The 17,016-nt window shown below is 45.3% G+C and overlaps 1 protein-coding gene across 3 annotated transcripts in view; it reads left to right on the plus strand.

Annotated features, from left to right (window-relative positions):
• The first annotated feature begins 12,778 nt into the window (after positions 1-12,778).
• Positions 12,779-17,016, plus strand: part of DIDO1 (death inducer-obliterator 1) — a 91,989-nt gene continuing 87,751 nt past the window's right edge. For all 3 annotated transcript variants that reach the window (XM_073607474.1, XM_073607475.1, XM_073607476.1), the window contains exon 1: positions 12,779-12,935. The gene's annotated coding sequence lies outside the window, so the exon portion shown is untranslated. The remainder of the gene's footprint in view (positions 12,936-17,016) is intronic.

A 17,016-nucleotide genomic window follows, 5' to 3' on the forward strand; every position in this document is an offset into this window, starting at 1 on the left:
CATCAGAGCTGATCATTTGATCGTGTCATGTATTACAATGCAAGGAAATAAACCATACACTAAATGTGACACCAATCTGATATCAGCTATAAAATCTTTGTCGTGTTTAATAATATTTTTCAATCTGCAGCTTTCATAAAAAATAATCTCTGGTGATCCTGACATAAAAGCCAATGTCCAGGCACTTCCTGTTATACGGTGACAACGCTCTCTTCCTGCCTTCCCAACGTGGTCCTGCGTTGTCACCATCAGGAAACCCGCCCTGAGAAATGCCGCGGAGCCCTCACTGAGACTGGAAGTGGCTGCAAAGAGGCTGCAGGAGATCAGCAGTACTGAGCTGGAAGAAAGGACGAAGAAAGGTGAAGAGAAGGATCTTATAAAGGAGGGGCATTGTGTATAAAATACTGGGCTTAGCAAACTCAACGCCTTGTTCTCATATGCTGCACCTCAGCCCCGGAAGGATTTACCCCCTTAATGACCAGGCCATTTTTTGCGATACGGCACTGCGTCGCTTTAACTGACAATTGCACAGTCGCGCCGCGCTGTACCCAAACAAAATTGACGTCCTTTTTTTTCCCACAAATAGAGCTTTCTTTTGGTGGTATTTGATCACCTCTGCGGTTTTTATTTTTTGCTATAAACAAAAAAAGACCAACAATTTTTCTTTTTAAAAAAACATTCTTTTTTACTTTCTTCTATAATACATTACTAAAAAAATATATAGAAAAACACATTTATTCATCAGTTTAGGCTAATATATATTCTTCTACATATTTTTGGTAAAAAATAAAAAAAAAATCACAATAGGCATATATTGATTGGTTTGCACAAAAAATGATCGCGTCTACAAACTACGGGATAGATTTAAGGACTATTTTTTCTTGTTTTTACTGGTAATGGCGGCGATCTGCGATTTTTAGCGAGACTGCGACATTGCGGCGCACAAATCTGTTTTTATTTTTTGCGCTATAAACAAAAAAAGACCAACAATTTAAAAAAAAAAAAAAACATTTTTTTTTTTTACTTTCTTCTATAATACATATCCAACAAAATATATATATATATATATATATATATATATATATATATATATATATATATATATATATATATATATATATATATATATATATATATATATATATATATATATATATATATATATATATAGAAAAACGCATTTATTCATCAGTTTAGGCTAATATATATTCTTCTACATATTTTTGGTAAAAAAAAAAAAAAAAAAATCGCAATAGGCATATATTGATTGGTTTGGACAAAAAATGATCTACAAACTATGGGATAGATTTAGGGACTTTTAATTTTCTTGCTTTTACTGGTAATGGCGGCAATTGTGATTTTTAGCAGGACTGCGACATTGCGGTGGACAAATCTATTTTTTATTTTTTGCGCTATAAGTAAAAATAGACCAACAATTTAAAAAAAAAAACAAAAAAAAAAAACATTTTTTTCTTTCTGCTATAAAGCATATCCAAAAAAAAAATAATAGAAAAACACATTTATTCATCAGTTTAGGCCGATATATATTCTTTTACATATTTTTGGTAAAAAAAAAAAATCGCAATAGGCATATATTGATTGGTTTGCACAAAAAATGATCGCGTCTACAAACTACGGGATAGATTTAGGGACTTTTATTTTTCTTTTTTTTACTGGTAATGGCGGCGATCTGCGATTTTTAGCAGGACTGCGACATTGCGGTGGACAAATCTGTTTTTATTTTTTGCGCTATAAACAAAAAAAGACCAACAATTAAAAAGAAATTTTTTTTTACTTTCTTTTATAATACATATCCAAAAAAAAAAAAAAAAAAAAAATATATATATATATATATATATATATATATATATATATATATATATATATATATATATATATATAAAAACACATTTATTCATCAGTTTAGGCCGACATATATTCCTCTACATATTTTTGGTAAAAAAAAAAATCGCAATAGGCGTATATTGATTGGTTTGCACAAAAATGATCGCGTCTATAAACTACGGGATAGATTTATGGTCTTTTAATTTTCTTGTTTTTTTCCAGTAATGGCAGTGATCTGCGATTTTTAGCGGGACTGCGACACTGTGGCGGACAAATCTGACCCCAAAGTGATGCTTTTTTGGGGACCAGTGGCATTATTACAGTGATCAGTGCTATAAAAATGAACTGATCAATGTAAAAATGACACTGGCAGGGAAGGGGTTAACACTAGGGGGGCGATCAAGGGGTTAACTGTGTTCCCTGGGTGTGTCCTAACTGTAGGGGGGGTTGGACTGCCTGGAACATGACAGAGATCGCTGTTCCTGATCACTGGGAACAGAAGATCTCTGATATGTCATTAGGCAGAACGGGGAATCGCCTTGTTTACATAGGTAGTTCCCCGTTCTGCCTCTGCACACAGCGATCGCGGGACGCCGGCGGAGCACCCGCGTGCGCTATACTCCTTGCACGGCCCGATGTACAGGTACGTCGGTTCACGCAGGAGAGCCGACCTGTCGCAGTATATCTGCGTGAGCTGGTCGGTTAAGTGGTTCGAGCGATCTGAGGTGGATTTCTTTTCAGAGGCATTTGACAGGCGGTAAGGGGGTTATGTGTCACCTCCTCATCGCCTGTTTTAACCTCGAAAATGCCCACCCACCAGGCTGCCACTGCATCACGCGGTGGCTGCGGTGCGGCCCGAGTCAGTTGAATGGGTCGCGTTCACATTGTTACCGCCCTATAAATGACATCGCCTTTCATTTTTGCCACAGCGAGGAGGCGGCATATTTTCCTCCCTTGTTCCATACTGAGTAGTACTGCTGCACAACGTGACCCGTCCCAACAAATAGAGAGAATGATGTGGTCCAAGGCACCATAAATAATTGGCCTCCATCCCAAATTTGAACAAGAAGAGACAAAGTTTGGTCGGCGGGATCCTTGAATGAGGCCAATCTATGAGGTATAGATAGTCAAATGCATCACATCTATGCAGTTGACGTGAGTATTTATAAGGATGTCCATCCTGTCCCTTACACCCATTACTTATTCCTATTATTCAGCTACAATATTATACTATATGGTTATGTTTCTTTATAGATCACCATTGCATTCGCCCCTGAAGAGTTGGTATACCCCGACGAAACGCGTCGGACTTACATAGATGCCTGATGTCCATACAGAATTATTTTATGTCTCTTACATTGTTTTACTCTAGATTTTCCAACACCATCCAGCCCTTCCAGTGGCCCATGTTGCGCAGGACTTGTCTTTACCCCATGATATGCCAAGTACCATGGCGTCAATATTTATATGTGGTTTTTTAGCTTGCCCTGCGTTTACTGCGATTCTGTGTATGCCTTTTTTTGTGTCATTCAGTATGCTGTACATGATTTCACAAGGTATAATAAAATGTTCTTTGCCAAGGCTGCTCTTTGGTATACATCTCTCCTTCAAAGTCCCCAAAAAACTCCCCCCTTTTTGTTGGAACCCATAAAAGCAATACTGTGTTTTATATCCCACATTCCAACAAATAGGGCCACACCGCGCTGCAACCACTCTGCTATGCGGTTGTACAGTGCTTCCGGACAGTATTCACAGCGCTTCACTTTGTCTACATTTTGTTATGTTACAGCGTTATTCCAAAATAGATTAAATTCATTATTTTCCTCAAAATTCTACAAACAATACCCCATAATGACAACGTGAAAGAAGTTTTTTTGAAGTCTTTGCAAATTTATTAAAAATAAAAACATAAAAAATTCCCATGTACATAAGTATTTACGGCCTTCTCAATACTTTGGTGAAGCTCCTTTGGCACCAATTACAGCCTCAAGTCTTTATGAGTATGATGCTACAAGCTTGGCACACCTATTTTTGGACAGTTTCTTCCATTCTTCTTTGCAGGACCTCTCAAGCTCCATCAGGTTGGATGGGGAGTGTCGGTGCACAGCCATTTTCAGATCTCTCCAGAGATGTTCAATCAGGTTCTAGTCTGGGCTCTGATTGAGCCACTCAAGGACATTCAGAGAGTTGTCCCATAGCCACTCCTTTGTTATCTTGGCTGTGTGATTAGGGTCGTTGTCCTGTTGGAAGATGAACCTTCGCCCCAGTCTGAGGTCCAGACTGCTCTGGAGCAGGTTTTCAACAAGGATGTCTCTGTACATTGCTGCATTCATCTTTCCCTCGATCCTGACTAGTCTCCAAGTTTCTGCCTCTGAAAAACATCTCCACAGCATGATGCTGCCACCACCATGCTTCACTGTAGGGATGGTATTGGCCAGGTGATGAGCGGTGCCTGGTTTCCTCCAGACATGACGCTTGCCATTCAGGCCAAAAAGTTCATTGGACCAGAGAATTTTGTTTCTCATGGTCTGAGAGTCCTTCAGGTGCCTTTTGGCAAACTCGGGGCGGCTGTCATGTGCCTTTTACTGAGGAATTGCTTCCGTCTGGCCGCTCTACCATACAGGCCTGATTGGTGGAGTGCTGCAGAGATGGTTGTTCTTCTGGAAGGTTCTCCTCTCTCCACAGAGAAACACTGGAGCTCTGTCAGAATGACCATCGGGTTCTTGGTTACCTTCCTGACTAAGACCCTTCTCCCCCGATCGCTCAGTTTGCGGCCCACTCTAGGAAGAGTCCTGGTGGCTCCAAACTTCATCCAATTACAGATGATGGAGGCCACTGTGCTCACTGGGACCTTCAATGCTGCAGAAATGTTTCTGTACCCTTCACCAGATTTGTGCCTCCATACAATCCTGTCTCTGAGGTCTAAAGACAATTCCTTGAACTTCATGGCTTCATTTGTGCTCTGACATGCACTGTTAACTGTGGGACCTTATATAGACAGGAGTGTGCCTTTCCAAATCATGGCCAATCAACTGAATTTACCACAGGTGGACTCCAATCAAGTTGTAGAAACATCTCAGGCTGGGTTCACACTGGTACGACAAACGTTCTGACATTGGGAGCTCATGTCGCATGACGTGTGAAAATCAATGTTTCCCTATGGGAGCTGTCTTAACTGGTCCGACACAAGTCAGTCCGACTTTGAAAATGCTCCCTGTACTACTTTGGTCCGACTTTGATCCTACTTCAGCCCATTGACTATCATTGAAGTCGGATCAGGGTCGGATCGCCGTCTTGCATGCTCCGACTTTGGCATGCGTCTTGTGCTCTGATGATCTTGAGGGGGAACTCCACGCCAAATTTTAAATAAAAAAGCAGCATGGGTTCCCCCTCCAAGAGCATACCATGCCCTTACAAAACGAATTGCACATGTCTAATGACAGGCTGTTGACGGTAAATCCGACCGTGTGTATGCTCCATCGGACATTTGTTGTCGGAGTTTCCGCAGACAAATGTTGGATAGCAGGTTTTCAAATTTTCCGCCAACAGATGTCTGTTGTCGGTGTTCACAAGTCCGTTGGTCAAAAGTTCAAAGTACAAACAAGCATGCTTTATTGGATGCATAGAATACACTTTTTGGTTAATTTCTATTGGCAGACAGCATGTCTAATTTTATTTGTTTTTTTAATGGGATAATGGTGTTGTGGTCACTTGTACCAAATAAAAAAACAAACAAAAAAAAAAACATAATAATATTATTCTTGATATCACTAGAAAAAAAAATAGAAAAAGAAAAGAAAATTTGTCTGCAATAACTCCATCAGTATCACCAGCAAAGCAGCTTCATTATTATCCCATTAAAGAAGAAGAGAATTGTGCGCTGCATTTCCAGATTTCATAATTTACCGCGTCACGAATGTTAATTCTCCATTACGAACGCTGGTTTACAAGACCGACCGCTTCTGCTTCCGAGCATGCGTGTTCGTACTTTGGACTTTTGTCCCACGGACTTGTGTACACACGCTCGGAAAATCTGACAACAGACATTTGTCCGCAGAAAATTTGAAAACCTGCTAGCCAACATTTGTCTGCGGAAAATCCGACGTTTGTCCGATGGAGCATACACACGGTCGGATTTTGCACAGCCTGTCATCGGACATTTCCCATGGAGAAATCGATCGCGTGTACGAGGCTTTAGTCTGAAAGGTTCAATATTGAGTTGGCCCACCCTTTGCAGCTATAACAGCTTCAACTCTTCTGAGAAGGCCGTCCACAAGGTTTAGGACTGTGCCTATGGGAATGTTTGATCATTCTTCCAGAAGCGCATCTGTGAGGTCAGGGACTGATGTTGGATGCGAAGGCCTGGCTTGCAGTCTCCGCTCTAATTCATACCAAAGGTGTTCTATTGGGTTGAGGTCAGGACTCTGTGCATGACACTCAAGTTCCTCCACCCCAAACTTACTCATCCATGTCTTTATGGACCTTGCTTTGTGCACTGATCCAAATCATTTGGTGGAGGGATGATTATGGTGTGGGGTTGTTTTTCAGGGGTTGGGCTTGGCCCCTTAGTTCCAGTGAAGGAAACACTTAAGGCGTCAGTATACCAAGACATTTTGGACAATTTCATGCTCCCAACTTTGTAGGAACAGTTTGGGGATGGCCCCTTCCTGTTTCAACATGAATGCACACCAGTGCACAAAGCAAGGTCCATAAAGACATGGATGAGCGAGTCTGGGGTGGAGGAACTTGACTGGCCTGTACAGAGTCCTGACCTCAACCTGATAGAACACCTTTGGGATAAATTAGAGCAGAGACTGCGAGCCAGGCCTTCTCATCCAACATCAGTGCCTGACCTCACAAATGCTCTTCTGGAAGAATGGTCAAACATTCCCATAGACACACTCCTAAACCTTGTGGATGGCCTTCCCAGAAGAGTTGAAGCTGTTATAGCTGCAAAAGGTGGGCCAACTCAATACTGAACCCTACGGACTAAGACTGGGACGCCATTAAAGTTCATGTGTGTGTAAAGCCAGGTGTCCCAATACTTTTGGTAATATAGTGTATGTGATTCGGTAACTGGTCGCAAGCCACAATGTAATGTAAACGAGCCCTTGTCCTGATCCCCCTATATGGCCCCTTTCACAAGGGGCGGAATCCACTTGCTCAGTGGGGGATCTGTCTACTGATCTCCTGCTGAACGGAGGGGGTGGATGACAGGTCTGTGTCTGCTCCCCATATGCAGAGCAGACACAGGCACAGCCTGCTCTGCTCTATGGACCCTTCAATCCGCCCAGACGGAGGGGGACGGATCCCCTTCCTTTTTTTTTTTTTTTTTTAGCGGATCGGTTTGGAGGCAGAAGGGTGTAAACGGACACAAGTCTGTTTACATTCACTGCTTCATAGAGGTGAATGGAGGGTCCGATCGGGTCAACCTGAAAAAGGGACAGGCGGACCCAATTGGACCGATCGTGTGAAAGTAGCCTAAAGGTGTGTACACACTATAAGAAAATAAGAAGAAAAATTCTGTATGAGGAGTGATCATTCAATTTTCGTATAGTGTGTACACAACTTTCGACATCCAATTTAGACTTTCCAAGCGAACGAACTACAAAAATTTTTTCGTACGTGAACAGAACGAATGATTTTTATTTAATGTGTACTATTTTTGAGAAAAATAGGATACGAAAGACTGCACATGATCAGAAACCCTAACCACTTGCTGACCAGGCCTTTTCTAGAACTCTTTGTTTACAAGTTTAAATTAGTATTGTTTGCTAGAAACCTACTTAGAACCCCCAAACGTTATATATTTTTTTTTAGCAGAGACCCTAGAGAATAAAATGGCAATTGTTGCAATATTTTATGTCACACTGTATTTGCGCAGCAGTCTTTCAAGCGCAATTTGTTTGGAAAAAAAAAAAACTTTAATGAATAAAAAAAACAACACAATAGTTACCGTACCCCAATTTTTTTTGTATAATGTGAAAGATGATGTTACGCCAAGTAAACAGATACGTAACATGTAGGGCTGGGGAAAAAATCGATTTGAATCTTGAATCGAGTTGAGAGGTCAAATCGATTCAAATTTTCAGCAAATCGATTTTTTAGATTTTTTTTTTTTTTCACCAGGACTGGCGCTGACAACGTGCCGGTCCTGAGGAGCTGCGGGCAGGAATTTTTAGACAAGGCCGCGGCTTCGGCCTAGTCCACGAGGCTGGACGCCGCGGACTAGGCCGAAGTCGTGGCCTCGCCTAAAAACTCCTGCCTGCAGCTCCCCAGGACCAGCGCTGACACCGCACCGGTCCTGAGGAGCTGCGGGCAGGAGTTTTTAGGTGAGGCCATGGCTTCGGCCTAGTCCGCGAGGCCGGACGCCGCAGACTAGGCCGAAGCCACGGCCTCGCCTAAAAACTCCTGCCTGCAGCTCCTCAGGATCGGCGCGGTGTCCATCAAAAAAAAAAACTCACTTTGAATCGTGAATCGAGTCTTTTTTTTAAAAATCGCAGATTTTTGGGGGGGAGAAAATCGCCCACCTCTACTAACATGTCATGCTTCAAAATTGTGCATGCTTGTGGAATGGCGACAAACTACGGTACATAAAAATCTCCATAGGTGACGCTTTAAACATTTTCACAGGTTACGAGTTTAGAGTTACAGAGGAGGTCTAGGGATAGAATTATTACTCTTGCTGTAACGATCGTGGCGATACCTCACAAGTGTGGTTTGAACACCGTTTACATACGCAGGCGCGACTTACTTTTTGCGATCGCTTCTGTGCTCGAGCTCTGAGGAATGGGGGCGCTTTAAAAAAATGTTTTGTACTCCCAGGACGTTGCTAAGTGAGGCCTAGTCGTCACTGCTTACCTCTACCATCATAGGAGTAAGCTCTTTCTCTGATTCAAATCCCCTCACATACTCTTTCTCTCCCCTGATGCAGTAGCTCTGAGCTCGGATGACTAGGCCTCACTTGGCAATGTCCTGGGAGTACCTAGCAACGTCCTGGGAGTATTCCAGTCAGGCATCATGAGGTATGTAAATAGCCTACACCTATAGCAAGGGCTTTATTCAACTTTAGTAAGAGCTGCGCAGTTTGTTTTTAATCTATAGATGCCCCTTATCTGCATAGGCAGTTTTGTGGTAAAGGTGAACTATCCTTTTAAAGTCGCTCGACAAGTCACGCCCCATTAACGGCAATGGAACCGTTCTAATCTGTGCGACTCAGAAAAAGGTTCCTGCACTACTTTTGGTACGATGTCAATATACGACTTGCATTGACATCTGTTAACCACTTGCTGCCCGCCCACCGTCAAATGGCGGAGGAATGGTGCGGCTCTCATTCTGGGACAACGTCATAGAGACAGCTGCATTTGCGTGCCCACGGGGGGCGTGCAGTGCGGCGCTCACGGCCGCGCCGTGTTCCTAGGAACTCTGTAAAGAGTCGATGATGCGGCTCCTTAACCATGTGATTTGCTGTGTCCAATCACAGCCGGTCACATGTAAATGCAGAGGTGCTGGTAATCAGCTCTTTTCGCCTCACACTGGCAGAGTGAGTGGCGAGGAGAGCTGATCAGTGGCTTCTCCTCGCAGGGGACACTAGGACAGGTAATCAGGGCACTGATCATCAGTGCCCTGATTACACTAAAGCCCCAGTAGTGCCCATCAGTGACACCAATCAGTGCTGCCTTTCAGTGCCCACCAGTGCCGCCCATCCGTGCTGCCTGTCAGTGCCCATCAGTGCCACCTATCAATGCCCATCAGTGCCGCCTATCATTGCTTATCAGTGCCACCTATCAGTGCCCATAAGTGCGGCATATTAGTGCCACCACATCAGTGCCCATCAGTGCAGCCTCATTAGCGCACATCAGTGACGGAGAAAAATTTACTGACAGAAACTAATGCCCTGTACACACGAGCGGAATTTCCGTCGGAAAAATCTTGGATGGTTTCCAAATGAATTCCGCTCAAGCTTGGCTTGCATACACACGGTCACAAAAAAGTTCTCTGAACTTTCGACCGTCAAGAATACGGTGACGTACAACACTACGACGAGCCGAGAAAGTGAAGTTCAATGCTTCCGAGCATGTGTCGAATTGTTTCCCAGCATGCATGTTTTTTTGCGCGTCGGAATTGCATACAGACGATCACATTTTGGATAGGAACTTTTTCCGACCGAAAAATAGAGAACCTGCTCTCAATCTTTTGCAGACTGGAATTCCGCCAGCAAAAGTCAGATGGAGCATACACATGGTCGCATTTTCCGACCAAAAGCTCCCATCGGTCTTTTGCTGGCAGCATTTCCGATCGTGTGTACGGGGCATAAGAAAAACTTTTATTTTTTTCTAAATTTGCGTTCTTTTTTCTTGTTTAGTAAAAAAAAAAAAAAAAAAAAACACAGCAGTGATTAAATACCACCAAAAGAAAGCTCTATTTGTGTGAAGAAAATTTCATATGAGTACGGTGTAGCATGACCGCGCAATTGTCATTCAAAGTGTGACAGCGCTGAAAGCTGAAAATTGGCCTGGGCAGGAAGGGTGACGTGCAATGGATACAAGCAACGTGCGCTTCAGAATTGTACTACAAAAAAAGCATGACTGAACTTATTGTTTTTAGGGCTCATACTGTATGATTATATCCATATGTCCTATGTATTTAATATCACTTTATTAAACTTTGGTCATGGTAATGTTTATACAGAAAATTTGTTTTATGTGTGATAAATCAAGTCACGTGACATGTGACGCAACGCTTCGGGAGGAGCCAAGTGACATCATCCGTAGTGCTTGATTGATACTCGCAGCTCGATGCGAGGAGGAGATCGCTGTGGGTGGCTGACTGCTCTATGCGCTGATGTATGATACTTACGCAAGTGAGTGTGCTTAGTTTGTTTTGCCAAGAAGTTAAAAGTGAAAGGTTCATTGCACAATGAAAGTTCTTTTTTGTTTGATTGCATGAATGCAATTGAATACTGGAGCTGGATACCAGCGGATCACCAAAGGAACCAGTGAGCTGATTTAGTGTGGAATCGCAACACATGTTGAACTTAACCTAATAAGGAAGATACCGTAATCATCTCGCCAGAGATTTCTTTACTTTGTTTGTGTTCCACACCAGCTTTTCATGTCTAAAATGCAGTATATGGACTTGATATCTATGTCCATTTAGGACCACTATATGAATGTTTATATGGATTATTATCTGTCTTACTTAAGTTTAAGCAATTATTTACTTCAAGTATTATTTATGTATTATTAATATTTTCAGCACATAACTAGCAGCGTATTTAGCGCACTATCTTATTTCACACAAAAAACAATTTTTTTGAGTGGCATCAGAACACTAATATAGAGGTGCGGCTTTATACATAATTACGTTAATTACTTTGTTGATGTGGAAGTACACTTTAGTTTTAATTAGCAATACACACAAAAATTTTTTTTTGAATCACTATAATTTTTGAATCACCGTATCACTTAATAATTAGAATCCTATCAGCACTTTAGTTTATTATTGTTAATGTTTATACAGAGATGCCGCCATTTTGTTCGCCTCACAAAAGCTACGTGTGCACCACCACAGTAAGTCCTCCTCCATAGGATATTGGGAGCTCTCGGAGTGGAGAATCCACCGTTGGCTGGTAGGAGATCAGACGTCTCATCCCGGGATCCTCCATAGGGTATCGGGGGCTCCTGGAGCAATGGAGGATCCACCAATGGATGTGAGGAGACCAGATGTCTCATCCTGGGGTCCTCTATAGGCTATTGGGGGCTCCTGGAGCGGAGAATCCACCCTTGGATATTAGGAGACCAGACGTCTCATTCCGGGGTCCTCCATAGCGTACTAGGGGCTTCTGGAGCAATGGAGGATCCATTGATGGATGTGAGGAGACCAGACATCTCATCCTGGGGTCCTCCATAGGATATTGGGGGCTCCTGGAGTGGAGAATCCACCCTTGGATGTTAGGAGACCAGATGTCTCATTCCGGGGTCCTCCATAGGGTACTAGGGGCTCCTGGAGCAATGGAGGATCCATTGATGGATGTGAGGAGACCAGACATCTCATCCTGGGGTCCTCCATAGGATATTGGGGGCTCCTGGAGTGGAGAATCCACCGTTGGATGTTAGGAGACCAGACGTCTCATCCCGGGGTCCTCCATAGGGTATTGGGGGCTCCTGGAGTGGAGCATCCACTGTTGGATGTTAGGAAATCAAACGTCTCATCCCGGGGTCCTACATAGGCTATCGGGGGCTCCTGGAGCAATGGAGGATCAATCAATGGATGTGAGGAGACCAGATGTCTCATCCCGGGGTCCTCCACAGGGTATTGGGGGCTCCTGGAGCAATGGAGGATCCATCGATTGATGTGAGGAGACCAGACATCTAATCCCGGGGTCTTCCATAGGATATTGGGGGCTCCTGGAGTGGAGAATCCACAGTTGGATGTTAGGAGACCAGACGTCTCACCCTGGGGTCCTCCATAGGGTATCGGGGGCTCCTTGAGCAATGGAGGACCAATCAATGGATGTGAGGAGACCAGACGTCTCACCCCGGGGTCCTCCATAGGGTATCGGGGGCTCCTTGAGCAATGGAGGATCCATTGATGGATGTGAGGAGACCAGACGTCTCATCCCGGGGTCCTCTATAGGTTATCAGGGGCTCCTGGAGCGATGGAGGATCCATCGATGGCTGTGAGGAGACCAGATGCCTCATCCTGGATATAAGCAACGTGCGTTTCAGAATTGTACCACCAAAAAAGGACATAATTGAATTTATTGTTTTTTAGGGCTCATACTGTATAATTATATCTATATGTCTTATGTATTTGATATCACTTTATTAAACTTTGGGCACAGTAATGTTTATGCAGAGATGCCGCCATTTTGTTCGCCTCAAGAAAGCTAGGTGCGCGCCGCCACAGTAAGTCCTCACACTACGCCTGCGCGGGTGACACTCCCGCCCAGAGCCGCCGCCGATGGTCGGGAGCGAGCCGAGCGTGAACGCGCACTAGCCCCTGCCGTGCAGCCACAGAGACCCCGGAGATAGAAGAACAGTACGGTAAATGGCGGCGGGCGCCGTGTGAGAGGTTCGGCTGGTGAGGTGAGCGGGCCTGGGCGGCGGGTGTCACCAGGAATATTAATGGTTGGTCGGTGGGGAGATATAATATATATTTGAGGTGAGAGGAGTCCGACCTGTAGGGCGGGGGAATGGCGGCCCTCACAGAGGACATGGGCGCCATGATGGAGGACAGGGAGGTAGGTGGGGGGTCGGTGTAGGAGGACACAGGGGGCTCAATACTATTTTATTATATCAGGTTTTGGTGGAGGGGAGTTTATGGCGGCCTCCTATACTGTAGTGTTGTGTTGGAGGAGGTGAAGGGCAGGGGGGGAGGTCACACTAGGCCTCAGTATTCGGATGGATGATTACAATCCCCCCCATAGACCTGTGATAAGGATGCCATCGTCGTGTGATCCCAGTCGAGCGTGTCCGTCTGTGACCGTGCGTGAGCGGAGTCTTCTCAGGTGGAAACGAGCCAAGAATCCGTCTACGGATGTGGGGAGACCGAATGTCTCATCTTGGGGTCCTCCATAGGATATTGGGGGCTCCTGGAGTGGAGAATCCATCGACGGCTGTGAGGAGACCAGACGTCTCATCCTGGGGTCCTCCATAGGGTATCAGGGGTCCCTGGAGCAATGGAGGAACCACCAATTGCTGTAAGAAGACAAGACATCTCATCCTGGGGTCCTCCATAGCATACTGGAGCGCTGGAGGCTCCATCGATGGCTGGGAGGAGACCAGATGTCTCATCCCGGGGTCCTCCGTAGGGTATCGGGGGGGGGGGGGGTTCCTGGAGCAATGGAGGATCCATCGATTGATGTGAGGAGACCAGACGTCTCATCTTGGGGTCCTCTATAGGGTACATGGGTCTCCTGGCGCAATGGAGGATCCATCGATGGGTGTGAGGAGACCAAACACCTCATGCTGTGGTCCTCCATAGGATATTGGGGGCTCCTGGAGTGGAAAATCCAATGATGGATGTTAGGAGACCATCCCGGGGTCCTCCATAGAGTACTGGAGCGAAGGATGATCCATCGATGGCTGTGAGGAGACCAGATGTCTCATCCCAGGGTCCTCCATAGGGTACTGGAGCGACGGAGGATCCATCTATGGCTGTGAGGAGACCAGATGTCTCATCCCGGGGTCCTCCACAGGGTACTGGAGCGATGGAGGATCCATCTATGGCTGTGAGGAGACCAGATGTCTCATCCCGGGGTCCTCCATAGGGTATTAGGGGGTTCCTGGAGCAATGGAGGATCCACCGATTGAGGTGAGAAGACCAGACATCTTATCTTGGGGGCTCCTGGTGCAATGGAGGATCAATTGATGGGTGTGAGGAGACCAAACGCCTCATGCTGGGGTCCTCCATAGGCTATTGGTGGCGCCTGAAGTGATGAATCCACCGATGGATGTTAGGAGACCAGATGTCTCATCCCAGGGCCCTCCATAGGGTACTGGGGGCTCCTGGAGCAATGGAGGATCCACCGATAGATGTGATGTCATGAGACCAGACGTCTCATCTTGAGGTTCTCTAAAGGGTACTGAGGACTCCTGGAGCATCCACCAATGGATGTGAGGAGACCAGATGTCATGTTCTGGGGTCCTCCACAGGGTATTGGTGGCTCCTGGAGCGATGAAGGATCCACCGATTGATGTGAGGACACCAGACATCATTTTGGGGTCCTCCATAGGGTATCGGGGGCACCTGGAGCAATGGAGGATCCACCGATAGATATAAGGAGGCAAGACGTCTCATTTTGGGGTCCTCTGTAGGGTACTGGGGGCTCCTGGAGCATCCACCGTTAGAAGTAGGGAGACCAGACGTAATATTCTGTGGTCTTCCACAGGATACTGTGTGCTCCTGGAGCGCTGGGGGAACCACCGATGGATGTGAGGAGACCAGACGTCATATTCTGGGGCCCTCCACAGGGTACCAGGTCCCCCTGGAGTGGAGGATCCACTGATGGATGTGAGGAGACCAGACACCTCATCTACAGCAGTGGTCCTCAAGTACCCCCAACAGGCCATGTTTTGGGAATTTCGCTTGGATAAAACAGCTGTCCAAAATACCAAGCCGTTGACTCCACTCCAGGAGCCCCCAATATCTTATGGATGACCCCAGCCGTTGACTCCGATTTAAAGCACCTGTGCAAGATCAAGGTAAACCTGCAAACATGGCCTGTAAGGCCTGATTCACACCTATGCATTTTTAGTGCTTTTTGCATTTTGCAGATTTGCACTACAGAACGTGTTTCATAGGAAACCATGTTACATGGACTGTAGTGCAAATCTGCAAAATGCAAAAAGCACTAAAAATGCATAGGTGTGAATCAGGCCTTAGGGGTACTTGAGGACTGAAGTTGAGAACCACTGCTCTACAGGGTGGATCACCCTCTGATGAAAGTAAAACAGACCTTTATCTGCCCACGGGTCTGCCAAACTAGACCTGGACGCAGACTTGTGGCATCCAGACATACATCACTCCCATCCGGTCACCCATAGTGATCCTTTGTGGTCTGTTCTTGATCTGTCGTTTTGGATTGGAAATAGGTCAACCCAAAGGGGCTCTGGGGTCGCCACACATGTGCCAATCTGATTGTATGATCTCCTTTAGATCCACTAACATAGAAGTGTTTAGTGCAAGGACCTGCCTGATTGGGTGGGGTCCTCACATTACATAGACTTGGTAAATGGAAAGTGGATTGAAGTGCAAAAATAGTCTGGTCAAATTGTAATGTGTATGGCGAGTTATGGACCGTACATTTTGCAATCTGATCATAAAAAACTATATAGGAAGGCCCATATCCTAATCTACCAGCTTGTATCCAATCAGGCAGGGTCTTGTACTATGTAGAGCTAAACCCCCTCCACCCCTTTCTGCTGCACGGGCAGAGAGCCGTTGTGGCAAAAATAATCCCCCTCGTCACATTTGGAGGTCAGCAGTGCCACCAAATACAATCCATTGAGGCCCAAGTGGTTGAAGCCCAGTGGTGCAGTATTTGTGGAGTTAGAACGGACGTTGAGGAGGTGACCTAGTTCCTCCACTGCCTGCCCAATTGTGGATCGCTTTTCAGAGGTGCAGCAATCTTGCCACATATCTAAATTTATTTATTTTTTTTTTGAGGCTGACAATAGGTTCTTCAATACTGAAGAGTGTTGTTCAAAGCAAAGTTCCACCCAAAAGGGGGCGTCCACTTGTTTGCTTCTTCCTCCACCCCACCCCCATTTGGCACCTTTTGGGGGGGGGGGACAGGTACCTGTTTTTAAAAAGGTACCTGCTCCCACTTTCGGGTGACTTTGCTGCAGCAATGTCACTTGAAAGTTCGTCCCTCCCCCGCCATTCACAAAGCGCAGGTTCACTGCTGGTTTTCCTGAAAAGGAATGGCGGCGGCAGCACCTGAGAGCCGGTTGAAAAATCGTCTGGGGTTCTGACATGGCGGGATCCCTGGGACAGGTAAGTGGCCTAATATTAAAAGTCAGCAGCTACAGTTTTTGTAGCTGCTGACATTTACTTTTTGGTGGGGGGCTGGAGCTCTGCTTTAAAGTAGTATTAAATTGGAGGGCCACCCTAAAAAAAAAAAATTGCATAAAAATTTAGAGGAAAAAAAAATTTTTTTTAACTTGCCTGAAATGGCTGTTGCTAGGCAGATCGTCCTAATCTGCCACTTCCTACACCGTGGTGATCTTCAGTCTTCTCCTCGCGTTGTCTTTTGGGGAATGGGGCGCGGTGTGTTCTGGGAACTGTGTGTGTCCCACAACACATCGCGCCCCATTCACAAAGCGCTCCGTGACTCACACATGCGCAGTAGGAAACGGGCAGTGAAACCAAAAGGCTCCACTGCCTGTTCCTCTTAGTTCGAATGGCGGGGCCGGGTCGGCCTCTGACGGCCGACATCGCGGGCACCCAGGACAGGTAAATGTGCTTATTAAAATTCAGCAGCTACAGTGTTTGTAGTGTTTTTTCCCGGCTGGCCCACCACTTTAAATCCTTATATTTTTTTTTAAGTTTTAAGCCCCATACACACTATCAGATTTTCTGCTGATTTTTGTCTTCAGATTTACCAAAACCATATAATATGAGGTCAAACCTTAGGAGTTTAAATTTGTATGCAATCAGGCATAA

The sequence above is a fragment of the Aquarana catesbeiana genome, linkage group LG12 (genome assembly GCF_042186555.1).
Source record: "Aquarana catesbeiana isolate 2022-GZ linkage group LG12, ASM4218655v1, whole genome shotgun sequence".
Taxonomy (NCBI): Eukaryota; Metazoa; Chordata; class Amphibia; order Anura; family Ranidae; genus Aquarana; species Aquarana catesbeiana.